We start from the raw sequence: 27,112 nt of genomic DNA, 5'->3' as shown, positions 1-27,112 counted from the left end.
AGCGAATAAAGTGAGATCATCTGCAAAAAACAAGTGAAAGATCTTGGGACCACTCCTGTTGATGCTGATAGGAAACCAAGAGTTGTTTCTAACAACCTCATCTATGTTTCTAGAGAGCCTTTCCATGCAAATGATGAAAATGTAGGGGAGATGGGGCCCCCTATCTAATGCCCCTAGTTGGGTTGAAGAATTTGGTCTTGTCACCAATAACAAGAACAAAGATGGGACTGGTAGTGATGCAAGACATAATCAAAGGGATTAGTCTGTTAGGGAAATTGAAGAAGAGTAGGGACTCCGTGATGAAGGACCATTCCAACCTATCAAATGCTTTCTCAAAGTCTACTTTTAAGATCATGTTAGCATTTTTCCCTTTCATCCTCTAAAAGTGGTTAATGTATTCCTAAACCACAATGGCATTATAAGTAGCCCTTCTATTGGAGAGTAAGTTGGCTTGAGTAGGGCCGATGATAGTATTAAGGATAGGTTTGATCCTGTTAATAATAAGTTTGGCAATGAGCTTGCACATGGTGTTGCACAATCCTATAGGTCTGAAGTTTCTCAGCATAGCAGTATTAGGACATTTGGGGATAAGGCAAAGGTAGGTTCTGTTAACCTCATAGGGCATGGTGCTAGATGAAAACACTGTCATGCAATAGTTATTTATCTGGTTGGCCAGGATATGACAATGTTTCTGGTAAGAGATAGGATGAAGCCCATCAGGACCAAGAGCCTTCATGGGCTTAAAGGAGTTTAAGGAACAACTAATCTCAGACAGCCTTAGAGAGGAATCCAAAGCTAGCCTGGCTCTATTATCAATGAAATGGGGTCTATAATCACTATAGGAGGGTGTCCTACTGGGTTAAAAGTGTTCAGTGGTGAAGATGTGGGAGAAATACTTAATGATGGCTTCTTTGATGAGTTGGGATTCTTGGATTATGTTTCTCACTTCATCATTTAAACAAAGGATTATGTTCCTCATTCTCCTATTAATGGTTAAGGTGTGGAAAAACCTTGTGTTGGCATCCCCTTCACTCAGCCAGTTAACTCTAGATTTGAGCTTTCAGAATTCATCTTCATTCTTAAGGATAACATTAAACTCTTGCTGAAGATTAGCTACTAGACTCTGGAGAAAGGTTATAAAGGGGTAGCTATTGGATCTTTGAATACCATTTAATCTAGCAAGGGTATGCTTTTTCTTGTGGAATATGTTGCCAAACACATGTTTATTCTAGATGGTTGCCCTACTTTTGAAGATTTCAGTAGCCTTATGGATGTTATACTCAGGGGAGAAACTTTGCTGCACAATGGGCAGGAAATCAGGGTGGTTACACCACATAGATTCAAATCTAAAAGGTATGTTGTGTGTATTGTGGTGGTTTCTTAGGAGATTGAGGAGTTTAGTGCAGTGATCAAAATGAGTCCTAGGTAGGTGGATGACAGTGGTTTCATGGAAAAGTTCTATCCAAATATCAGTAGCAAGACATCTATCCAGTATTTCCAGGATCAGGTCCTGCCTCCTAGTATATCTTTTATTGGTCCAGGTATATTTGGAGCCCTTGAATCCTAGTCCACTAGCTTACATTGATTGAGACACTCCCAGAATCTATTACTCCTATTGAAGTTTAAACAACTACCTCCTAACTTATCTCTAGCTTTTAGAATTTTATTAAAGTCCCCTCCAACTAGCCAGCTGCCCCTATAAACAGAAGTTAAGTCTTCTAGGAGCTCCCAAAGTCTAGTCCTATCAGCTAAGTAACTACTAGCATAAATTGCAGAAAATAGCCATTTAGTGGAAAATGGAATTACCTATACCATGACATGGATCCCTTGATTAGGTGGACACCTCCTCCAGCTTTAGTAAATCCTCCTTCCACATTAGCACAATGCCCCAGACTGGCCAATAGAGGGGGTTTGGAATTGAGAATCAAACTGGAGTTCAGTAGTGAGGTATCTGTGGTCTGCCATCCTAGTTTCAAGCAGGACTAGCAGAGCACGGTTGTGAAGCTTAACCATGGAGGCACAGTGCCTAAGGAACTCAACACTATTAGCACCCTAGCATTCTATACTATGAAGTTCATTAATAATGAATTTTGAGTAGGGTCCTTCCTCTTGGTTCCCTTCCCCTTGGCCACAAGGGTTGGCTTCATCACACCTAGGATGGGATTTAGGGATACTGCCGAGTTCCCTGAGTCTTGAGATAAGGGCACTCGGAGATCTAATGAGCAACTTGTTAGCTTTCTGGTGCACAGAGAAATAAGCATTTCCCCCAAGGTCTCTTTGAACTCTATTTCCAATGGCTTTTGCATGAAGAATACTTTTGTTTTTGGGACCCCTAGCTTTTCTATGACATTTTCCAAGTCCACATTGGATTCCCTGAGGTAACCCAGTGTGTTGTTGAGTCTGTTACTCAGCTGGTTGATGAGAGATAGTGGACAAGATGATAGGGCTGGGCATATATCGGGAAAAAAAAAAATCTGAACCGTTAATTGTTTATTGGTTCACCGGTATTGGGTTACTGGGTTAATAGTTCGATAACGAGTTTAGAATTTTTTCACTATTGGGTTATCGGTTCGGTCCTCGGGTTGCCAATTTTGTCAATGGGTTAACTGATAACCCAATAAGAATTAATAAAATTATGACTTTACCTATAAGTATATACATATTCTAGGGCTTCAGTTCATTCTCTCCTATTCTTTCTCAGTCGCACTCTTCAGTTGCTTCATCTTCATTCTTCATAGACCTTACTAGTTACACCTAGCGTAAGTCTTTAGTCTTATACATTAGGCTTTTAATTTTATAACAGAATTCATCTTCATATTGGTATTTTTTACGGTTAATGATTCTTCATTTTTTTATTTTCATTTCTTAATTTTGTGAGCTCACGTTCTGCAGCCTATAACTACTACAAATTTCTGTTCGCACTTATCAATTCTCATTCGATGATCTTTGTCAGTTTCAGGTATATTTTTGAACATTATTTTTCTGTACAGTACGCTGAGCTTTGACAACAGGACAACATTTTCTTGCCTTCTAGGTGTTTTTCATTTCTGTGTTAGTATTGCCCATGCACAGATCAAGGTTTTGCTCTATGGTTTCTTTTTTCAGGTTAAGCATTTGACAAACAACATCCAGTTTATCTTGTATTGTTAGTACTATATGTTTGGACTTGTTAATTTTAAGGTGAAATTGCCACTTCTTTGTATTATTATTAATGTATTTGGACAACTGTTGTTAAAGAAATAGTACTATTCCAGTTGTGGCTACCGGACAGAACACAGAAATAGGTAGTACACTATATGTGAATTCTTCTCTTTTTTGCTACTCCAGTGAATTGTCTTCTCCTTTTTGCTTAACTCTAGATTGAGTTATCTTATCGGGTAAATTGATAATCGAACCGATAATGATCGATAACTGATTAATCGATAACCGATATCTTATTGGTTCGGTTATCAATTTATCAAATTTGTAAACCGATAACCGATATGCTAAATCGATAATATTTATAACCGAACTAAACCGACCGATGCCCACCCCTACAAGATGATGGGGGTACTGGGACTATTGGTGGCCACAGGGAGAAGTTGGATGATGGGGTTGGAGTCTCCATATTCATCGGAGGAAAGAAAGGCATAGACTGGCACAGGTGGCCCATTAGATTGTTGTTCTCCTCCACAGACAATGGTTGATGTATCCCCATGTATTGTGCCTGAAGCAGGGTGGACATCCACAGTTGATGTCCAAAGTTTACCAAGCCTTGATGGAGTAGCTGTGTGGCTAGTCTCACTAAGTATCGAAGGTCCTGGACTGTGATTTTCATAGGGACTGACCCCACCATCAACTGCAATTTTCGACTGGTCCCTTGTAGTGCCAGCTCCAGCCACGAGTCTGGCGTGTGTTCTGGTGGTAGTGGGGTGGAGGAGAGTGTTAGTGGGTTGGTGATTAGGGGTTGGGTGTTTGAGTTCGAGTTCTCCATTACTGAACTTAGCCTCGTTGAATCTACAAGAAAGGGGTTGGGAGGAATGAGTCATATTATTGGGACTATAACTATAATCCATGAGTGATTCATTGGGAGGTGTGTCTGAAGATCTTGCTTGAGCAGTCAATCTTGGAAGATTGACAAGCAAGGTCTTCTCACTGGGTTTTTTTTCGAATGAGCTATATCAAATACTAACTAAATCGCCAATTACAGAACTGAGCTTCCAAATGCCCAATAAACACCTCAAAGTAATTCATGAATAGAAGAACCTCATCAATGGGTGTATGAGAAAAAGTGGCCGACGATAAAATATAAAGGACTTAGAGGATGGTTCCTACCTAAGTTACTCCAGAAAAAAATGTACCGAGCACTCAATATCGAGCAATGTCCTGAAGGCAACCATAGAAATGTGAGATTTGTATCTTCTCTTTGCCAGAATAGATGGCTTCTGCCGTCCCACCATGTTCATCTTGAGCAGCCATTTCGACAACCATGTATAGTTTCTTGACTATGGGAGATTGATGTGAAGTAGGTAACCGAGTACCTGTACATGGGGTGGCACAGTCGGAGGGGAGAGACAAAGGGGGTAGGTTATATGTGTGAGTGTAGTGGGAACAATGTTTAGGTCCCTGGGGGTGGGTTGGCCCACTGACAAGTAGGAATGGGGTGTCAGCTTATATCTTTGAGAGACTGGTGTATTTTTATTTTGTGTAAGAATACCCGATTTAGGGGGTACAGCTAGAAGTCCACTTAAGGTATCTTCTTCCCCTTTGTTGATATCAAATTTGCGGGTTAGGGTGACAGACATTATGCCCAAATAGGCATCTTTTATTGGTGTCTTAGGTAGGTGCTTTTTATGGCCAGTAAGCTTGGCATGTAATGGGTCACGTAGGCTACTCGTGCCCAATTGATGATTTGGGCTAATTTTCTTTTGGGCTGGAGAGGCCCTTAGGGAAGTATCTAGCCATTCTGGGTCAATAGATGGCCCCACTTGGGCCAACTGACTCACTGGGTCATTTTCAATGCGGCTAAAATTTGAGGAGCCATTGCAGTCCTGTGGTTCAGGTCAAGAAACGTACCTGACACCGGATTGAATTGCTTTACCTGCATTTGGGTAGCCGCCACCACTGTTCCCTTATATAACCATTGTAGCTACTTGTGTTTCGGAAAGGGACGGTTTTCCACGGGCCATCTCTGTTCTGAATTGTTTCTTATCTTATGGGGGGTATTTATGTGGGGGTCGGTTATAAGTTTAGATCAAGGGTTTAGTGTTAAAGGAACAACACCTAATTATATGCCTAATCCTCCCACAGGCCTTGCAAAGAATCCCCTCCCCCTCATATAGTATGGACTAGGTGTGGGTACCTATGGTTACTGTAGTGGTGACTGGGATTTCCAATGGCACTTGAACACATATCCTTGCGTACCTGCCCCTTAGGGTGGAGGAGGTCCACGTGTCGATCTTGAGGGGTTTTCCGATTCTATTGCTAACTTGTTCAAGAATGGCCTTATTGTAGAATTCCTCGCCAACTAGGGTAGCCTGATCCACACAGCTATTATAGTTATCTTAGACTCTGTTGGGATGAAATTTGGTTCCCATCGGTGAATCGATAAGAAATATCCCGCTACAAACCATGGGCCCTCTGTCAAGATCCTAATCATGCTCTCTTCGAGATTGAATTTGACTATAAAGAAATTCCAGCCCAAATCGATGAGGTTAAGGGGTTCTATTGGTTTCCATAAGTGTGCCAGTTTTGCTCGCAACACTTGGTGTGAAATTTTCCGCCCAAAAAATTTGATAATTAGGGAATTTTCCAAGGTTGGTAAAGTCTGATTTTATCTTCATTCGTTAGTGGGATCGGAATATTTCTGGCGTTTAGTTCAAATAAGGGAATAGAGGGTGATTGGTGCGGTAGTTGGTACAAGGTAGATGAGAATTGATTTGCCTCAAGGAGGATTTTCTTAAAGGAATTCTTTTGGGGCATATCCTCTTTCATATCCCGTAGGCGGGGGACAAGGGAAATATCAGGGGGTTCCGGTGGTATTTGTAAGTGTGGGGTCGGTTGCCGGAGGTGGGCTTGTGAGCATTTTGGGGTAAGATGAGTTAGTGGAAGTTAGAGAGAGGGTAGTCTTTCTCTCTCAAAGAATCATAACGTCTAACTCTTTTCACATTGCATGTTTCTCAACAAAATGAACAACATTAGTAAGATAAAGTGAAAACCAACATTAATACAAAAGGAAAGAGTCATATATTCACATATTGTTTATTTGGTCCCCCATACCATAAAAGTTAGCAAAAGTAGTCATCCAAATTATTCTTACATATGTACACAGTGGCATAGAGGACAAGACCAAGCAAACCATAGAAATGGTTCGTAGGCAGTAACTTAGCAAAAAGTTGAGACACAACAAAAACTTCCCCCATCTTAGACGCATCCTCCGGATGAAAATGCTTTCACTTCCATCATTCATTTATTCATTGCCTTCTCCAACCCTATCTCATGGTCGCTTTCCCTTTTTCTCCAAATTTAGTTCCATGTAATGAGATACACCAGTAGTAAAATCATTCACATCCGAAAAAACAACTGGTAATGATGGGAGATTTGGTAAAGATGGTGTACAATTTGTGAGATATCTATGAAGTCATCATCAAATAAGAAATCAGGGAAAGAACTGGTAGATGGGTCATCAAAATTAGGTGATAAAAAATCCATTGATGGATTAGTGTAACCCAAATTTGTAGTCATATCACATGAAAAATGGGTTGGCAATTCCATTTGTTCTTTTTAATTAAACTTTTCCAGCCACTATTTTTTTATTTCATCAATTTCCACCATCAATTTTTCTTCTAAATTTATTTGTATTTTCTCAAATTGTACCATTATTATTGTTGCCACCATTGTTTCTAATTCAGCAACTCCCAACAGTATTTTTTTCCATAGCTTGCAAAATTATCTCATAACTTTTTCTATTTCTTGGCCCTTCAATCTCTCCACATTTTTTCCATAATTTCTTACTTATGAATTGTTTAGATTCAACATGTATACGGTAAAATCGGAGGGTCCAATTCCTCGGCATCAAGGCACCTCAGAAGATCATCTCGAGGGCTCGAGGCTACAAGGATACAGTCGAGTTTCCTCCCTCGAGGCTCATCGACACTTGACCTTGGGACAGTGTTGACCACGGCTATGGTAGAAATAGGGAGTACCCAAGGCACATGGCTAGGACTGACAAAGTCTAGTGGGCTACTCTGAACCCAAATCAGGGCGTCATTTAGTTGTCCCATCTCAATATCTATGTAATTAATGTATTTTGTACTATGTTGAGATTTTCCTCATATATAAAGGGGATCCTTGTCTTTTTGTAGACATCTGTTGCTCCATACTAAATACACAAGAATATTCTCTCTGCTCTCTAACACATTCTCTTGATATTATTGCTTTCATTTATTATCTTCATTATTGTTCATCATTTATTGCTCATCATTGTCCATAAAGAGCCTTCGTTGATTTTATTATAACTGTTTGTCATTCTTCGACTGCCTTCGATAGCTCCCAGCCGAGCATCGGAATCGACCTCGGGGCCCCCGAATCGACAAGCTCAAGGCCCCGATTGTTAGCCTATCGATTTGGTTATTGTCTTATTCCTAACTCCTATATCGTTTCTAAGTCTTTCACATAGCATCAACTGCTCTACAACCAGCATAAAAATAGATCACGTATTTTTAGAGTCCCATAATCAAATTTAATTGTGTTACCATTTTCACGGTAAACACAACACTAGACTCTAAACTTGGAATAATACTAGCTTTTTTGATCAACAGAGTGATTGTTGAAGGGAACCACCACTTTTGAACAGTAGATTCATGACGACAATTGATCAGTTTATCAAAATCAACAGATTCTCTATAGTAAAGGGCAAAGAGTAGAGATAATCTAGGTATATCAACCATAGATAAATCACCATTTGGAATTAATCTATTACTTAGAAAAGCAAATAATGGCTTTGCCTCCTCTCTTATATTCTTATCATTAGATAGAGTTTATTACCGGTTGGTGTATAGCTCCAATCAGTACCATAAGGACATAAACATTTCTCTATCAATTTCAAATCTGGATTATCGAGAAATTTAATTGTAGCACTATCATCAACTGTAGACAAAGAGAACAACTTGTTAATAGTTGTTGGAGAGAAATTTACTGGCCTTCCTAAAACATTAGAAACATTGTTGGTCTCATCTAAATTTTTATATAACTCCAAGAAGGGTGAGGTTGTACGACACATGTGGTTTTGTAAATTCACTCCATTTAAAATTTTCAATGGTCTACACAATAAATATTTCTTCCCTCCTATCTTCTTTGTTAAAAAATAATCCCTTTTCTGGAATTTCAGAACGAAAAGAATTTTCACTAGCCCAATATTCTAAAGATAGTTCTGAGTTAAAAGCCATGTGAAAGAGACTTAATTAGATAGAGAAGAAGATGAATATAATAAAAGAAGAGAGAAAGAGAACAAAACACTTTGTTAAGATTACATGGTTGAAGAGAAAGAAAGTGGTTGTCTGGTTGTGGTAAAAAATTTAGAGTAAATAACGGTACCTCGGATCCCAATGAGCACGTTATCGCTTACATTTGTACAGTGAATGGAAACGACCTAAAGGATGACGAGATCGAGTCTGTCCTACTGAAGAAGTTCGGGGAAACACTTTCTAAAGGGGCAATGATGTGGTATCACAACCTGGCCCCAAACTCAATAGACTCATTTGCCATGTTGGCGGATTCTTTCATTAGGGCACATGCTGGTGCCATCAAAGTAGCAACAAGGAAATCCGACGTCTTCAAGATTAAGCAGAGGGATAATGAGATGCTGCGAGAGTTCGTATCTCGCTTTCAGATGGAACGAATAGATCTACTACTAGTCTCCGACGATTGGGCGGTACAGGCCTTCACTCAAGGTTTGAAAGAACGAAGCTCGCTGGCTTCGAAACAGCTGAAGCAGAACCTAGTCGAGTACCCGGCCGTGACTTGGTTGGATGTTCATAACCGATACCAGTCAAAAATCAGGGTCGAGGACGACCAGCTGGGGGCCTCCTCGGTATCAGTATACCCAAGCAGGCTTCTGGCAAAGGATCCAAAACCAAACAAAGAAAGGTACCAGTCGTACACCGCAACGATCGAAGGATGGACCGAGGACAGAATCCTCGGGGACTCATCAACAGAGCCGGATTTGATAGGCAAACAGGGCCAAAGGAGGCACCTCGCTTGTCAGAATACAACTTCAACGTCGATGTATCAGACATCATCTTCGCCATCAGCAAAATCAGAGACGCCAAGTGGCGCAGGCCTGTGCAATCGGATCCTTCGCAACAGACTCATAACTTAGTGTGTGAATTTCACAACACACACGGCCACAGGACCGAGGTTTGCTACCAGCTTCGAGAAAGAGTAGTCAGGTTACTCAATAAAGGTCATCTCCGAGAATTCCTAAGCGATCGGACCAAAAATCAGTTCCGAGAAATAGAGGCGGCCAAGAAGAACGAAACAAATGAGCCGCAATATGTCATCTTGGGAGGCGTCGATGCCCCACAGGAACCCGTGATGAGAAGGACAAAAATATCCATCACCAGAGAAAAGCGAACCCTTGGTTACATACCCGAGGATGCCCTTACATTCAGCGACGAGGACATCGAGACCTTATCTCAGCCTCACAACGACGCACTGGTAATCTCTTTCCTTGTAAATACATTTCAAATTAAACGTGTACTTGTGGATCCAAGTAGCTCGGCAAACATTATCAGGTCAAGGGTTGTAGAGCAGCTCGAACTGCTCGACCAAATCATACCCGCCTTTCGAGTCCTCAACGGATTCAACATGGCGAGTGAAACAACAAAACGGGAAATCACCCCCCTAGTCAATGTGGCTGACACAACCCAAAACGCAAAATTCCATGTCATCGAAGGAGACATGAGATACAACGCCTTGCTCGGAAGGCCATGGATACACTGCATGAGAGCAGTACCGTCCACCTTCCATCAAATGATGAAATTCCCGACAAAGGGTGGGATTAAAACCGTCTACGGGGAGCAGCATGCGTCGAGGGAATGTACATAACGTGTCCCCGACACCAGCACCTTCGCCTTCAAAGGAGCCAAAGTATAATCAAACTACATCTTCGGTTAAGCCCGATTGAACGAATCATAGGACCATACCGTGTCCTCATCACAAGCGACTATAACATATCGGACCTCGAAACATCACCAGCACATTCCGCGCTGAGGTATGGCCATCTCCCTTTATATTTTAGTATATACTCCATTTTGACCTTTATGCAGGAATCCGACCGAGGTAGTCGAAATGCTAAAACCAAGCTCGAAGACCTTAAGGTATTAAAGCATTCGTTGCACTCTTTTCCTTTGACCGGGTTTTTTATCCCAAAAAGGGTTTTACCGGCAAGGTTTTTAACGAGGCAACACCCAGATGCTATCTAAGGAAGACTCAACAAGTATTCAAGGCTTCTTTTGCAACCAACCCTGAATACTGGTGGGCATCCCCCTCCGGAATGCCAACCGCTCGGAAAAGCCAAGGAACGCCGAATGGGGTCCCAATAGGAAAACGATGTACCGGGACAAACGGTCGAACGAACCGTGTTCGTATAGCCGGGCTCCCAACAGCGAAAACGTGTATACTTGTACCAAGTAATCGAAGAACATATTTTATCAAAGCATCTCACGTTCCAAAACAAACTCGGCATTTTCGCAAGGATGACTCCTCTGACAAAAACGCCCCGAGTACTCGGGGACTGGCGTCAACAATTCAACACTTGAGCAATCCCCGAATCGGAACTCCAAACACATAAGCCCTCAACGAGGCAAAATCACGAAACATCTCCAAAGCCAAAAGTGTCCCAAACACTCGGGGACTAGCGTCAAAACCTCAAAAACGCACGACCTCAGGGTTATAATCTCTAAAATCGTAAGCCCTCAATGAGGCAATACCGAATTTACGAGTAACAGCTCCCGAGTCGGGATACCTTCGAGGACTCGGGGACTGTCGCCAATCAGTGCTCATTAAAACCCAAGGCCATAGGACCCCAAGCGGGCGGGCTCGGTCTCGTAAGACCTACATAAGGAAACAACAGTATCCGTAAGACCTCAAGCAAGGCATGAATCGCACTTGTACAAGTGGCAATATCTGTAATACCTTAAGAAAGGCATGAACCATACTTGTACCAAGTATCTAAAAAACTGTAAGACCTCAAAGGCATGAAAATTTTGTAAGACCTTGCTAAAGGGATAAACCCGATCTCAAAGTTTAGGCTAAATATCGAACTTGTAAGACCCCTAAAAGGCATACCCTCGATACAGACGCCTAAACTACTTCACTCGACATCAAAAACGGCTCTGGCCAAGCACAAATGACTACGGTCATAAGGTTGTACCAGCCAAACTAACGCGACTCGGGGACGCCGAACCGTCGTTACAAAATCACAGGCCTTCAATTACTTCGAATCTACTTTGAAAAGAACCGGTTAAATAGGCTACCCTCGACATAGGCAAAAAGAGCTTCGACCATGTCAGCTCCAACTTACAAGTATCGAGATACTCAGCCTCCGAGCCAAACCTCCTGAGGTGCTCGATCATCGCCACATAACGACTCGTAATCGAGGTTTTTTATGGAACCGTCGAAGAGTCAGGAAAAAATTATTTCAAAAAGTTCCTTAACAAGGGAAAACCAAAGCCTATAAAAGGTCGCATCGACCCAACGCATAAGAGCCATTGTCGCCCGCCCACATAAAAGGTCGCTTCGACCCAAGGCGTAAGAGCCATTGTCACCAGCCCACACAAATCAAAAACTTGAGGGTCGAATGAGCTCGAGTCATAGACCGATTCGGAGATTGAACCCAAAACAGTTAACTAGAATGCCTAAGAACAAAAGCGTAAGAGCCATTGTTGCCAGCCCATGTAAAAGGTCGTACCGACCCAACATGTAAGAGCCTAAAGGCCAGCTTTGAATTCAAAACTTGAGGGTCGAATGAGCTCGAGTTGAAACCCGACTCAAAAACCGAACTCAAAACAGTTAACTAAATTTGCCCAAGAGCAAAGCGTAAGAACCGTTGTCGCCAGCTTATACCAAAAGGTCGCATCGACCAAGCGCGTAGGAGCCCACGGACCAGCCTAATGAGCCCCAGGGCCATACCACGAATCTAAGGATTCCTCTCAGCTCAAAGATCAGTTCACCTAACTAAAATCAAGGCGAAAAGAAATGCAGGAAAAACAAAACCGCAAAGTTTCTTCTTTATACATACATACGAAAAAACATAGGCTCCATCTACAAACGTGCTTTATACTGGACCAAAAGCAAAATTTATGTCCTCCTAGGGGGATATGGCCCATCGGCCTCATCTTCGCTATCATCCGTGCCGGACAGAAGTAACCGAGCATCTCGTCCGCCCTCGCTCTCGCCAACTCTTCCGAGAGGACAAATCCCCGAGCACGGACCTCCGAGACTTACAATGAGCATATTCCTTGATCTTGTCTTCACGGTCGAGGGCCTTTCTCAGCTCAGCTTGAGCATCGGCAGCGTCCTTCAAACAGACCGCCACTTTCTGGTCGGCTTTAGTTCGGCTCATTGCGGCTTCAGCTTGGGCATCCACAACCTCGGCTTTTATCTTCCAAAGCTCAGACTCGAGCTTCGCAATCATATCTGTTCTAGCCGAGCTATGATCACGAGCTAAGTGAATTTGAACCTCAAGGGCAGAAACCTTGTCTAGAGCAACCTTCTTCACCGAAGCCTGAGCGTCCGCCTGGGCCTTTAACTCGTCATACTCTTTCTTCTGCAACTGAAATAAATAAAACATTAGCCTCAAGAGCTAGAAGAAAGAGCACACGCTCGATCGGAACAAAAAACTACCTGCCCCTTCAAATAGCTCTCATAATTTGAGCTCCGACTCGCCTCATACTGTAAGTATGCCAGCTCGTTTTCCCTTTCTTTGCAAAGGCGCCTAAGGGATTTCTCCTCATCCAAAGCTTTCCGAAACCTGGCCTTATGGCAAAGCACCTCGGACTTAAGCTTATCAAAAGCCCGCAAAGGAAAACACGATAAGGAAGGGAGGGCACGAAACTCGGAAAACCTGTGCCAAAACTCACCACATAGTGGAGCCGCTGGGCTTCCTCGAAGTTCGAGCATACATCCTCTAGCTTGGCTCCCTCGGATCCAAAGAAGTCGGCCCCGGCCGAGGCACGATTGCTCGGCACATATGAACCCGGGTTCCGGGCACCCCTCAAAATACCTTCGATGGAAAAAGGGGACGACAACGGAGGAGAAATCGCCTTTCCAAAGTCAGAAACCACGGGCGCAGTTAGCTCAGTCAACACTTCCACTCCGGGCCCCCGGTCCAGGTTCGCCTCGCTTTGAGCACCGTTGCCATGCAAAGGTATCCCTTGCCTATTGCTATCGTTTTTCAGCTCAGAAGCTAGCAACCTTCTCCTTCTCCAAAGGGACACGGCCTCACCTTGGAAGGCTCTCCGATGCCTACGACAGCAAGATTAATACGCAGAAACGGAAAGCGACCTTCCAAATGAAAAAAGGGAAAAGAGAAAAATCATGCAACACGTACCATGATGCTTCGCTCCCCATCTACCCCCAGACAAAGCTCTCCACTTACGCTCATCGCGGGTCGAGTGGGTCGCCAACTTCCGGATCCAATCAGGCAGATCAGGAACGTCGCCCGGCGTCCACGAAATTGCTGCAAAAAGGGAAAGGGAGGCACGTTTACGAAGCCAGCCTTCGCCATAAACAAAACCAAGAAGTCAAGAAGTGTACCACTTACGTGTATAATTCCATTCCTCAGGGAATGGCATAAGCTCCATAGGATAATGTCAACAGTCCGAACTCGGACGAATCGACCCATCCACTTCCGGTCTCCATCTTCTTCATCATCAATAACGAAAGGCGTGGCCGACCGGCATCGTAGAGTTAACAGGCCTCAATGGTGGAAATGCCAGTACAGTTTGATAAGGTGGTTGAGCGTGAACTCAAGCCCTGACTTCTCCTTGAAGAACCTCATCATCAGTACTATACGCTAAAATGACGGATGAATCTGTGCTAGGGTAACCCGATACTTTAGACAAAAATCGAGCACAACCCTATCAAGGGGGCCTAGTGTGAAAGGATACACGTACACGTTCAAAAATCCATCGACACGATCCGTGATGCCCTCATCCGGGGAAGGTATCTGTAACGCTACCTTTTCCACCCATCCGCAGTCTTTTCTCACTAACCTAAGGTGTTCTTCTCCTATCAAAGAAGTGATCTTCAAGGTATTCTCTCGTTGGTCCCGAATACCGGAGGCGGAGCTCTCCTCTCTCTGCTGGACAGACCCCGATGTAATAGTCATGGCGATGGCAAAATCAGAGAACTAAAGCAGGAATTAGTGCAAGTACGTTGGTACTGAAATGATGAAAGGCTTAACGCAGGAAAAGAAGGGTAGCTACTTAGAATGATGGGACCTCCAAAAAAGCAGAAATAACCCTATATATGGATTAAACGGTGACGATCCACCTACCTCAGAGGCCGATTAAAAACACTGACCGATATCACTTCGGGAAGCTGCGCCGGCGGGACCGCCTCGATGGCTTTGCAGCCATATCGTGCATTAGGCGACACCACGTGATGATTTGGGACCGAAGATCCCTGTACCGCTGCAATTCCCGAGGTGGTACCCGACCTCGAGGACCTCCTTCAAAAAGAATTTAGGCTCCAAGAAGCCAACGGCATCGTCGCAAGTCCCAAGGCGGTACCCAACCTCGAGGACCTCCATCAAAAAGAAGTTAGGCTCCAATAAGCCAACGATGTCTTCGCAAGTCCCGGGGTGGTACCCGACCTCAAGGACCTCCATTAAAAAGAATTTAGGCTCCAAGAAGCTATTGGCATCATTACACAACTCAGGATAGTACCATTCTCAAAGGCTCCTCTCAAGAAGGAAATAAGCACTTAAACTCCACCCATATTGGCTTGGCCCCAGGGTAAATTCGGGTAAACCCTCATCCGGGACATATCTACTATGCCTTAGGGCTATTTATGATAAGTTCAAAACAAGCTTCCAGATAGCTCGAGTCTGAGCAAACCCCCACTCGGGGACTGTTCTCGAAAGTCTAAAGGTAGTATCTATTCTCGAGCTCCCGAGTGAATTCCCCCTCGAAGATTATTGCAGGGCCTAAAGACTAAGTCTCGATCTGAAGGTTCGAATCCCTAGTCTCATTTAACTCGAAGTCAGGGTCCCGACGACCCGAGTCTAATCAGTCCAACCCGGGCTCGGTCCAGGGAAGACAAAGGGTTCCGCGAGGAACCGTGTTAGACAATCAAAGGTCAGAAAAATACTTACACCTGGGCTTAATATCGGCACCAACCGGTAGAGTCATTCATTCAGAGTCTCCATAGGCGCAAATAAAAGGAAACATAGCAAACACCAAAGACAAAATTGGGGAAACGTCTTTGTATTCATAAACACCTGATTACAAAAGCCCACGAGGGGTCCTTACATATGATTACAAAAGCCCACGGGGGTCCTTACACAGAATCAAAGAAGCAAAGGGGTACACAAATAGTAAAAGACAAAAGCCTAATCTATTCTCGAGGGTCATCCCCGGCGGCAGCATCTTCGAGCACCATCTCCTCGGGCATACATCTTCGGCGGTAATATCTTCGGCCGCCACCTCCTTTGGGGTCTCATCTCGGTCCTCCAGAATAATATCTCCGAGGTCGCAGATCAAGAAGAGGAAAGTGGGAAGACGAAGAAGAGGAAAGTGATGCAGAAGAAGCAGAAAAAAGAGACATAGCCCGCCGAAGCCAGAAATAGAGGACTCGGCGAGCACCAACCCTACTTGCACTGCTGCTTCTAGTCCGCCCTCTGGGACGTTGTGCCATGCAAGGTAAGCGGCCGGTTGTGCCATTTCATCCCTTGGAAAGTTAAGGGGATGAAGTGCCACACCAGGCCAGAGTAGGAGATGAGCAGCGGTGTATAGTCCGGACGCTCTCTCGAGCAGCGGTGTAGAGTCCAAACGTCCTCCTAAGTCAGAAGAAGTCGGCCCCCCTATCGCAGCACCTCGAGCCAACGACGACAGCAGCAACAACCATAACAACAACAACAGCGACAAGACAGTATAATCTCGCTCGGTAAGGGAAAGCCCTGGCAAAAGGCCATGGCATGGCTGATGAGAACGTTGCCATGTAACCTTATGGCCGTGGAACCCAAACATGGTGGGTAGTAATGGAGGAGGATGGTGAGAAAAAAGAGATGGAAAGATATTGAGAGGCACTTGGATAAAAAGATGGTTCCAGAAGGCCCTTATTTATAGGGGGTGATAGTACCGACAACGCCATCAATGCCTTTGAAAGACGAATCGGCAGACGCAATTAATGCGTTATAAAAAACTGAATAGACAGCGGTATTGTCTCTTTGAAGAATGGGAATCGGCAGCGCATTAAGTGACGCTGAAAAGACAAGTCCATGGGATGCCCCGGTTATCGCGAAGGCTTACGTCATAAGTGTGACATCATCACGGGATATTCGAAGAGTTAGATGTCAAAATCGTTTCTTATCGTTCTACTACAAGAAACGCGGGGACTATCTGTATACGGCAAAATCGAAGGTACAATTCCTCGTCATCAAGGCACCTCAGAAGATCATCTCGAGGGCTCGAGGCTACAAGGCTACAGTCGAGTTTCCTCCCTCGAGGCTCATCGGCACTCGACCTTGGGACAGTGTTGACCACGGCTATGGTAGATATGGGGAGTACCCAAGGCACATGGCTAGAACTGACAAAGTCTAGTGGGCTACTCTGAACCCAAATCAGGGCGTCATTTAGCTGTCCCATCTCCATATCTATGTAATTAATTTATTTTGTACTATGTTGAGATTTCCCTCATATATAAAGGGGATCCTTGTCATTTTGTAGACATCTGTTGCTCCATACTAAATACACAATAACATTCTCTCTGCTCTCTAACATATTCTCTTGATATTATTGCTTTCATTTATTATCTTTATTATTGTTTATCATTTATTGCTCATCATTGTCCATAAAGAGCCTTCGTTGATTTTATTATAACTGTTTGTCATTCTTTGACTGCCTTCAATAGCTCCCAGCCGAGCATCGGAATCGGCCTCGGGGGCCCCGAATCGACAAGCTCGAGGCCCCGATTGTTAGCCTATTGATTTGGTTATTGTCTTATTCCTAACTCCTATCTCGTTTCTAAGACTTTCACATAGCATCAACTGCTCTAGAACCAGCATAAAAATAGATCACGTATTATTAGAGTCCCATAATCAAATTTAATTGTGTTATCATTCTCACGGTAACCACAACACTAGACTCTAAACTTGGAATAATACTAGCTTTTTGGATCAACAGAATGATTGTTGAAGGGAACCATCACTTTTGAACAGTAGATTCATGACGACAATTGATCAGTTTATCAAAATCAACAGATTCTCTATAATAAAGAGAAAAAAGTAGAGATAATCTGGGTATATCAACCATAGATAAATCACCATTTGGAATTAATCTATTACTTAGAAAAGCAAATAATGGTTTTGCCTCCTCTCTTATATTCTTATCATTAGATAGAGTTTATTACCGGTTGGTGTATAGCTCCACTCAGTACCATAAGGACATAAACATTTCTCTATCAATTTCAAATTTGGATTATTGAGAAGTTTAATTGTAGCACTATCATCAACTAGACAAAGAGAACAGCTTGTTAATAGTTGTTGGAGAGAAATTTACTAGCCTTCCTAAAACATTAGAAACAATGTTGGTCTCATCTAAATTTATGAAACTCCAAGAAGGGTGAGGTTGTACGACACATGTGGTTTTATAAATTCACTCCATTTAAAATGTTCAATGGTCTACACAATAAATATTTCTTCCCTCCTATCTTCTTTGTTAAAAAATAATCCCTTTTCTGGAATTTCAGAACGAAAAGAATTTTCACTAGCCCAATATTCTAAAGATAGTTCTGAGTTAAGAGCCATGTGAAAGAGACTTAATTAGATTGAGAAGAAGATGAATATAATAAAAGAAGAGAGAAAGAGAACAAAATACTTTGTTAAGATTACATGCTTGAAGAGAAAGAAAGTGGTTGTCTGGTTGTGGTAAAAAAATTTAGAGTAAATAAAATAAAATTTCTCCTTTATAAGCTTGAATTGGTTTCGTGTGCCAAAATTCTTTGCAGATAGTGAAATCATTCTGACACTTAAAAGATTTACTCCATCTTTCCTCCTTCTTTTAATTTTTTTTTTCTTTTCTTTTTGTTTTCTTAATTTTTTTAAATTACAAAAATAAATAAATAAAAATATAAAAAGTTATGATATATATGCAAAAGAATTAAAAATATAATGTATATAGAGAGAGGCATATATTTATGAAAAAATGATACTTATATATGAGTTTAGAAGAAAGAGAGAAGAACATATATAGATACAAACAACCTTTTCATTTTTGCCAATAGAGACAACCTATTTATCATCAATATTTTTTATTTTTCTTTCCAAAAAGGAATATGTGATCTCTCCTACTTTTTAAAAGCTAAAATGTACTTTCGCAGACAATGTGATGACCCGATAGGTCATTTTGAGCTTTAGTCGTTATTTCCATATTTCGAGACCTATTTAGCATTCCTCGATTTATGTGTGCAGTCCGAGTCTTTTTCTAGAAAATTTCTAGGTGAAAATTTTAAGAAAATGTGAATTCCTGTCTTTGAAATAACTTGAGTTGACCACGGCAAATATTTTATGTAAACGGATCCGGAACAGTATTTTGATGGTCCTAGTTTATCCTTATCATAATTTGGGAGTTGGGCGTATGCCCAAAATTTAATTCGGAAGTCCCTAACTTGTTTTGACTCATTTTACCGAAAACTAGCATTTTTTAATAACTAAAGAATTTCAAGGTATGACCGAAAGTTGACTTCTTAGCTAATGGGTTCAGATTTTGATGTTAAAAGTTGGAATAGTTCTATATTGCTACTTGAAACTTGTTTGCAAAATTTGGTCCAATTCGGAATTGATTTGACATGATTTGGATGCTTAAACGCGATTCTAGTGTTCTTGAGTTTCATTTTGAAAGTTCATTCGCTTTGAGAATTTATTCGTAGTTCTAGGTGTTATTTTGGTATTTTGGTCTCACGAGCAAGTTCGTATAATATTATTACACTTGTGCGCATGTTTGGTTTGGAGCCCGAGGGGCTCGGGTGAGTTTCGAACATGTTTCGGATGAGTTTTGCATAGGAAAGGTCTGTTGGTGCAATACCACTGTTGGTAATCTGTTGCAGACTTTGCAATTTGCGAGCATGGGTTGGGCAGGGTGAACTTTGCATGTGCGAGAATTTCTTCACATTTGCGGACATTGGACCTTCGCAACTGCGAAGGATATGGTCGCAATAGCAATCAGTGGCTACTGAGTACTGCTTTGCTTTTGTGAAGTGTTGGTCGCATTTACGAGGGATCTGGGTTCGCATTTGCGATGACTAACCTTCTGAGAAAGGTTCGCATTTGCGTCCTCTTTCTTGCATTTGCGATGTTCGTAATTGCGAACAAGATATCGCAATTGCGACATCTGTGACTGGGTAAAAGAGGGAAATTGGGATTTAGCTCATTTCTCACATTTTCTCAACCCTAAACACCTTACATGCGATTTTTCCAAGATATTTTCTTCCTAAATTCATTGGCAAGTGACTTTAGTCTATTTATTTTTAATTACATTACATTTCATAAGATTTTAACATCAAATTTAGAATTTTTTTGGTAGAAATCAGGGATTTCGGTAGAATTAAGAATTTTTGTATAATTGAGATTTAAACCTCAAATTGAGTTCGGCTTCGAAACAAATTACACAACCAAGCTCGGGGCTGAATGGATAATAGGATTTTGGTTTGAATCTCGGTTTTGACCCAGCGGGCCCGGGGGTTGACTATTGTTGACTTTTCAAAAATGATCTAAATTGAACCTCTTTCATTTGTCGGTAGTTTCTAAAGCTTAATTTGTATTGTTTGGTCAATAAATTGCTAGATTTAGTTTGTTTGGAGACTTGTTCGAAAGGCAAGGCCATGATTGAGTGATTGTTTGAGTTGCGGAGCAAGGTAAGTGTTGGGTCTAACCTTGACTTGAGAGAATTAGGGACCCTTGAACTACATATTGTGTGAATTATGTGTGAAACAACGTATATGCGAGGTGACGAGTGTATATACGTTGTTACCTTACTTGCATCCCTATTTCATGGCTTCTTAGTATATCTTGCTACATGCCTTAATTGACATGTGTTCATTCGACTTTCATGCCATATTGCTACTTGTCGTTTAGTTATCCATGCATTAAATTGTCCATCTCATCCATGATTTTATGCTTAATTGTTAAATTGTCTCTACTTGCTTTATTTGCATATTTAGTTATCTTATGCCTTACTTGCCTAACTGTTTTGTAATATTTGCTGCCTTCTAAAACGTAATTATACTTTTATGAATTGTTAATGGGAGGGAACCGATGAGTTGTTGAAGTTGAGACATACGAAGTGTTAGAGATTCTCTGAGTATTATGTGATTTTTCATTTGCCTCGAACATTTACCCTCTGGACGTAGGAATTCGTGTGAATTTAGTTGTTGAATTGCTATTGTTGATTTAGACTGTTTGGGGAGCGGGTTGCACGCTGCAAGGGAAAATGAAAAGTAATGAATTGAAATGGCGAAATAAGGACGGATTTTGATGCTGACAAATGATGAAATGGTGGGATCAGATTGCACGCCGTAACGGATTGTTTAAAGTTGATAGGGATCCGGTTGCACGCTGCAACAGATTGTTTAAACTTATATTTGTTTGTGATTGTTGTATTGGCCTTGGTATTCAAGAAAAGTTCATGTGACTCGTTATTCTGGCTCTCTAGTAGTTGGATTTGAGCTCGTTGTTATGAAGTAACTGTTTCATTTCCGTTCCTATCTTTTCTAGTATTATTATTATTATTATTATTATTATTATTATTATTATTATTATTATTATTATTATTATTATTATTATTATTATTATTATTATTGCTTACAAGTTATTGTAGGTTGCCCACCTTAGCCCCGTTACTACTTCGTCGAGGTTAGGCTCGACACTTAAAGAGTATATGGGATCGGTTGTACTAATATTACACTCTGTACTTCTTGTGAAGATACCGGAATTGGTACCAGCGGTGCTCAGTATACTTGCTCGGATCCGTAACCCTGAAGTCCCCTTCTATTTTCTTTAGTTGCTTACTTTGATTCAGACAGTTGTATTTATTTCATACCACTATCTATATTAATCTTAGAAACTCATGTATTCGTGATACCAGTTCTGGGGTTTGTATTCCAATTTCATCATATGTTTGTTTATTTCCTTATTACAGGCTATTCAATTTCATTCTTGTCATTTAATTTGGTAAATTATAAAAAAAATGGTTAATGGAAATGGCTAACATTGGTTTGCCGCAAGTGAAATGTTAAGCGCTACCACGGTCCCGAGGGTGGGAATTCTGGGTCTTGACAAGTTGGTATCAGAGCACTAGGTAGCCTAGGTCTCACGAGTCATGAGCAAGCTTAGTAGAGCCTGGAGGATCGGTACAGAGACGTCTGTACTTATCTTCTAGAGGCTATGGACTTTAGGATAAATCTCACTTCTTTCTTTCTCTATCGTGCAATTTCATTCTATCATTGATGATTTGAGTCATTCTACTCTTGATCTCTCACGGATGGCGAGAACACGCACATCATCAGCAGCCAAGCAGGAGCCGGATCCCCCTGTAGTAGCTACTACCAGGGGTAGAGGTCGAGGCTGAGGTCGAGCTAGAGGCCGAGCCAGAGGCAAAGCTCAGGCAGTAGCACCCACAGTGGAGCCTCAGGTGGATCATGAGGAGGAGGTCCCAGCTCAGACCATACCTATCGGGCCAGCTCAGATCCCGAAGGGGTTCATAGCCACTCCAATCCTTCAGGACGCTCTAGTCCGCTTGATATCTTCTGAGGCCTTGTTGAGGCTGGATAAGTTTACCAAGCTCTTTCCTTTTTATTTTAGCGGTACATCTTCTGAGGACCCACAGGGTTACTTGGACCGTTGCCATAAGGTGTTGCACAACATGGGTATTGTTGAGACCAATGGGGTCGACTTTGCAGTTTTTGAGATGACTAGTCCTGCCAACAGATGGTGGAGAGATTATATGTTGACTAGACCAGCTGGTTCGCTTACACTAATCTGGGATCAGATTTCGCAGCTATTTCTGTAGAAGTTCATTCCTTTCACTCTGAGAGAGGATTACCATAGGTTTGAGCGTCTTCAGTAGGATAGCATGACCATCACCCAGTATGAGACTCGATTTGTGGACCTATCTCGCCATGTCGTTGTTTTACTCCTTACTGAGAGGCAGAGAGTGAGGAGATTCATTGATGGACTCACCTTCAGTATCAGGCTTCAGATGGCCAAGGAGACTAGGGACAACATTTCCTTGCAGAGGGCCGTAGATATTGCTACACGGATCGAGATGGTTCGTGGTCAGGAGAGGGGGATGGTGTCTGATATGAGGCCTTGTCATATTGGTGGTTTCAGTGGTGCCTCATCTTGAGGCAGGGGCTCTTTTGGCAGAGGCCATCCTCCTAGGCCGATTCAGTCAGATCTTCATGTAGCCCATAGTGCTTCGGGCGGTCGTGGTTCTTATGGGCCTCGTCCTGAGCAGCCAACATTCAGTGCACATTCAGCTCCTATTAGTGCACCACCGCTTCAAAGTTATTACATCGTCTATTCAGACCGTCAAGTTTAGTCTTTGTTTTAGCAGCCTCAGCAACCAAGAGAGTGCTTTGAGTGTAGGGGCGTAGGTCATATCAAGAAGTATTGGCCTAGATTATTTAGCAGCAGATCACAGTAGAGTTCTTGTAATGTGGTCTCGACACTGGTTCCTCCACCGCCTGCACAGCCAGCTAGAGGTGGGGGTCAGGCCATTAGAGGTAGAGGTCAGACCGTTAGAGGTGGAGGCCAGCCAGCTAGGGGTCTCCCCAGGGGCAGAGATCAGTTCTATGCATTCCCAGCTAGACATGAGACAGAGTCATATGACGCCGTCATCATATCTATTGTTCTAGTTTGCCATAGAGATGCTTCAGTTATATTTGATCTGGGCTCTACTTATTCCTAAGTGTCATCCTATTTTGCTTCATATTTGATTGTGCCTCGTGATTCTTTGAGTGCTCATGTATATGTGTCCATGCCTGTGGTAGATTCTATCATTGTAGATCGTGTGTTATCGCTCGTGTATGGTTTCTATTAGGAGTCTTGAGACTAGTGTAGATCTCCTACATCTTGATAGGGTGGACTTCGAAGTTATCTTAGGCATGGATTAGTTGTCACCTAATCATGCTATATTAGACTGTCACGCCAAGATGGTGACCTTAGTCATGCCGGCATTGCCCTGATTAGAGTGGAGAGGGTCTCCTTACAATTCTTCTCGCAAGGTTATTTCTTATGTGAAGGCTCGACATATGGTAGAGAAAGGGTGTCTAGCATATTTGGCCTATGTTCGTGATCTGAGTGCGGAGGTTCCTTCCATGGATTCGGTACCTGTTGTGTATGAGTTCCCAGAGGTATTTCCCGCAGATCTGTCGGGGATGCCACCCTACAGGGATATTGACTTTTGTATTGATTTAGCTCCGGGCACTCAGCCCATTTCTATTCCACTATACCATATGACGCCACCTGAGTTGAAGGACCTAAAGGAGCAGTACATTAGAACTAGTGTCTCGCCTTAGGGTGCGCCCGTGTTATTCGTGAAAAAGAAGGATGGTTTGATGAGGATGTGTATAGACTATCGGCGGTTGAACAAAATCATTACCAAGAACAAGTATCTGTTGCCGAGGATTGATGGCTTATTTGATTAGCTTCAGGGTACTAAGGTATTTTTGAAGATTGATTTGCGATCCGGCTACCATCAATTGAAGATTAGGCATCGAATGTCCCTAAGACCACTTTTCAGACTCGTTATGGGCATTATGAGTTCCTAGTGATGTCATTTGGGCTGACAAATGCCCTAGCAGCATTCATGGATTTGATGAACTGGGTGCTCAAACCCTACTTGGGTTCTTTTGTGATCGTATTCATTGATGATATCTTGATCTACTCCGGTAGTCAAGAGGAGCATGAGCAGCATCTTCAGACTGTACTTCAAACTCTGAGAGACAGTCAATTATATGCCAAGTTTTCAAAGTGTGAGTTTTAGTTGGACTCAGTCGCCTTTTTGGGGCATGTTGTATATGCGGAGGACATTAAAGTGGATCCTAAGAAGATTGAGGCAGTTCAAAATTGGCCTAGACCTACTTCAGCTACAGAGATTCGGAGCTTCCTAAGTTTGGTGGGTTATTATCGCCGGTTCGTGGAGGGGTTTTCATCCATATCAGCCTCGCTGACTAGATTGACCTAGAAGGGTACCCCATTCAGGTGGTCGGATGAGTGTGACTTGAGCTTTCAGAAGCTCAAGACTGCCTTAACTACAACTCTGAAATTGGCATTACCCATAGGTTCAGGATCTTACACGGTGTACTGTGATGCCTCTTGTATTCGGCTTGGTGTAATATTGATGCAAGATGGCAGGATGATAGCATACGCGTCGCGGCAGTTGAAGGTTCATTAGAAGAATTACCCTTTTCATGACCTAGAGTTGGCAACCATTATTCAAGCGCTGAAGATTTGAAGGCTCTACGGTGTGTCGTGTGAGGTGTTCGCAGATCATCAGAGTCTACAATATTTGTTCAAGCAAAAGGATCTCAACTTGATGTAGATGAGGTAGTTCGAGTTGTTGAAAGACTATGATATCACCATTTTGTATCATTCGGGGAAGAACAATGTGGTAGTCGATGCCTTGAGTAAAAAGGATGTGAGTATGGGTAGCCTTGTGTATATTCTAGTTGGTGATAGACCGCTTGCATTAGATGTACAGGCCTTGTCCAATCAGCTCGTGAGGTTAGATGTTTCAGAGCCTAGTCGTGTTCTAGCTTGCACGGTCTCTCGGTCTTCTTTGTATAAGCGCACCAGAGAGCGTCAGTATGATGACTCCCATTTACTTGTCCTTAAGGACACGATGCGACACGGTGATGCCAAGCAGGTTACCATTGGAGATGATGGGGTTTTATGGATGCAGGGTCGTACTTATGTGCCCAACATGGATGGGCTTTATGAGTTGATTCTTGAGGAGGCCCACAGTTCGTGGTATTCCATCCATCTGGGTACTGCCAAGATATATCAGGATTTGCGGCATCATTATGGTGGAGAAGAATGAAGAAGGATGTAGTTGCATATGTAGCTCGGTGTTTGAATTGTTAGCAAGTAAAGTATGAGCATCATAGATCTGGTGGTTTGCTTCAGAGGCTTGAGATTCCTGAGTGGAAGTGGGAGCTTATCGCCATGGATTTTGTTGTTGGGCTCCCACGGACTCAGAAGATGTTTGACGTAGTATGGGTCATTGTGGATAGGTTGACCAAGTCAGTACATTTCATTCCAATGGCAATTACCTATTCTCCATAGCGGTTAGCTGAGATCTACATCCGCGAGATCGTCCGTCTTCACAGTGTGCCCGTATCTATCATTTCTGATCGAGGTACGCAGTTCACCTTGCATTTCTGGAGGGCCGTACAGTATGAGTTAGGCACGCAGGTTGAGTTGAGTACATCATTTCACCCCCAGAAGGACAGACAGTTTGAGCACACCATTCAGATATTGGAGGATATGTTTCGCGCTTGCGTTATGGATTTCGGGGCTCTTTGGGATCAATTCTTGCCGCTTGTTGAGTTTGCCTACAACAACAACTACCAGTCGAGTATTTAGATGGCTCCCTATGACGCATTGTATGGGAGGGCATGTCATTCACCAGTTGGTTGGTTCGAGCCGGAAGAGGCTCGGTTGTTGGGTACCAATTTGGTTCAGGATGCCTTGGAAAAGGTCAAGATAATTCGGGATCGACTTCGCACAGCTCAGTCTAGGCAGAAGAGTTATGCCGATCGGAGAGTTCGTGATGTTGCATTCATGGTAAGAGAGAGGGTATTGCTCCGAGTTTCACCTATGAAGGGTGTGATGAGTTTCGGAAAGAAGGGCAAGTTCAGCCCTAGGTATATCGAACCCTTTGAGATTCTTGAGAGAGTGGGTGAAGTGGCTTACAAGCTTGCATTGCCACCTAGTTTATCAGCAGTCCATCCAGTGTTCCATGTGTCCATACTCCAAAAGTATTACGGCGATCCTTCCCATGTATTAGATTGAAGCTCAGTCCAACTAGACAAGGATTTGACTTATGAGAAGGAGTCGGTGGCTATTCTAGCCCAGTAAGTCCAGAAGTTGAGGTCTAAGAGTTATCCTTCAGTTCGAGTGCAGTGGAGAGGTCAGTTGGTAGAGGAAGCCACGTGGGAGTCTGAGTCCGATATGCGGAGTAGATACCCACACCTTTTCACCAGTCAAATACTTTTCTATGTCCATTCGAGGACGAACGTTAGTTTTAGAGGTGGAGAATGTGATGACCTGATAGGTTATTTTTAGCTTTAGCCATTATTTTTGTATTCTGAGACCTCGAATAGCTCTATTTAGCACTCCTTGAGTTATGTGCACAATCTGAGTCTTTCATGATTCGGGACTTGGGCGTATGCCCGAAATTTTATTCGGAAGTCCTTAACTTGTTTTGACTTATTTTGCCGAAAACTAGCATTTTTGAAAAGTTGAAGAATTTCAAGGTTTGACCGAAAGCTGACTTCTAGCTAACGGGTTTTGGATTTTGATGTTAAAAGTTGGAATAGTTCTGTACTGCTATTTGAAACTTGTTTGCAAAAATCTGGTCCAATTCGAAATTCATTTGACATAATTCGAACGCTTAAACACGATTCTAATGTTCTTGAGTTTCACTTTGAAAGTTCATTCATTTTGAGGATTGATTCGTTGTTCTAGGTGTTATTTTGGTGTTTTGATCGCGCGACCAAGTTTGTATGATGTTATTACACTTGTATGGATGTTTGGTTTGAAGCTCGAGGGCCGGGTGAGTTTCAGACATGTTTCGGATGAGTTTTGCATAGGAAAAGTTTGTTGGTGCAATATCAATGCTAGTGTTCT

Source organism: Nicotiana attenuata, unplaced genomic scaffold (genome assembly GCF_001879085.1).
Source record: "Nicotiana attenuata strain UT unplaced genomic scaffold, NIATTr2, whole genome shotgun sequence".
In the NCBI taxonomy this organism is placed as follows: domain Eukaryota; kingdom Viridiplantae; phylum Streptophyta; class Magnoliopsida; order Solanales; family Solanaceae; genus Nicotiana; species Nicotiana attenuata.
Note: the sequence above shows the minus strand (reverse complement) of the source record.